Source organism: Branchiostoma belcheri, unplaced genomic scaffold, assembly GCF_001625305.1.
Source record: "Branchiostoma belcheri isolate BF01 breed outbred unplaced genomic scaffold, Haploidv18h27 scaffold67, whole genome shotgun sequence".
Classification (NCBI taxonomy): Eukaryota; Metazoa; Chordata; class Leptocardii; order Amphioxiformes; family Branchiostomatidae; genus Branchiostoma; species Branchiostoma belcheri.
In genome coordinates, this window is record NW_017804320.1 from 1286887 (window position 1) to 1287787 (window position 901).

The following is a 901-nucleotide window of genomic DNA, read 5'->3' on the forward strand; positions in this document are numbered from 1 at the left end:
GAATACATCCAAAAACCAGTCACGTAAGAACCCCCCCACGAGGCCCATTTTTGGCCTTGACAATGCCCATCACTAATACAACCTGCCTGCCAAAAATCGTGAACCTCTGACCATGCCTTCAAACTTTATCGTGCATAATCTGCCAAACAGTGCCAAAACGATTTCATAGCCTTCTGTCGAAGGCAATAATTTCGTCAGGTTGGTAGAACATAGGATATTGGGATTTTCTTATACACAAACAAGCAGCAGAACCCAAGTCAGAAGCTCTGAAGAAGGTGTCTGATAACAGACATCGAAACGATAGCAGGGTATGGAGAATCCCTGGTTGTGACAGTAAGTTCAAGATGTATATTAAGAAAATCCCAATAACCTGGCGGATACAATTCAGGGTCATATTCGTCGTACAAAGATTGTCAACCTCTTAAGTCCAAACAGCTGGCATCATGGTGTGTAAAAATATTTATCACACGATCACTGTGGGCATTCTTGGGATGTATATATAGCTTCTTTATTTCGCAGTTACCGTTGTTCAATGTGTGGAGAGTGAGTCTAGTGACCACCGAATGTAACTAAATGTTTGTAAAAAAAATGTCCATACCTGCCATGATGGTGTTTTTAACAGTTCCTTGAACTTTGCCTGTCCTGCACTTTAACCTCCTTGACGCTGGCTTCTAGCCAACAGAAGGAAAGGTGTTGATCCCCCCCTTTATATCAGACCAATGGTTTTGCCCATTTTGTCCAAAGCATACTAGTATTGAAGATGAATTTCACTTTGTCATGAATCAGTACAGTACAGTTCAGTAGATCACTCCTACCCTCCCCTGAGTGTATAGTGAATGAGCCCCGGGGCTCAAAGAAAGCAGGGCAGGTTTCCAGGGACTATAAATGCGACCTCGTTATT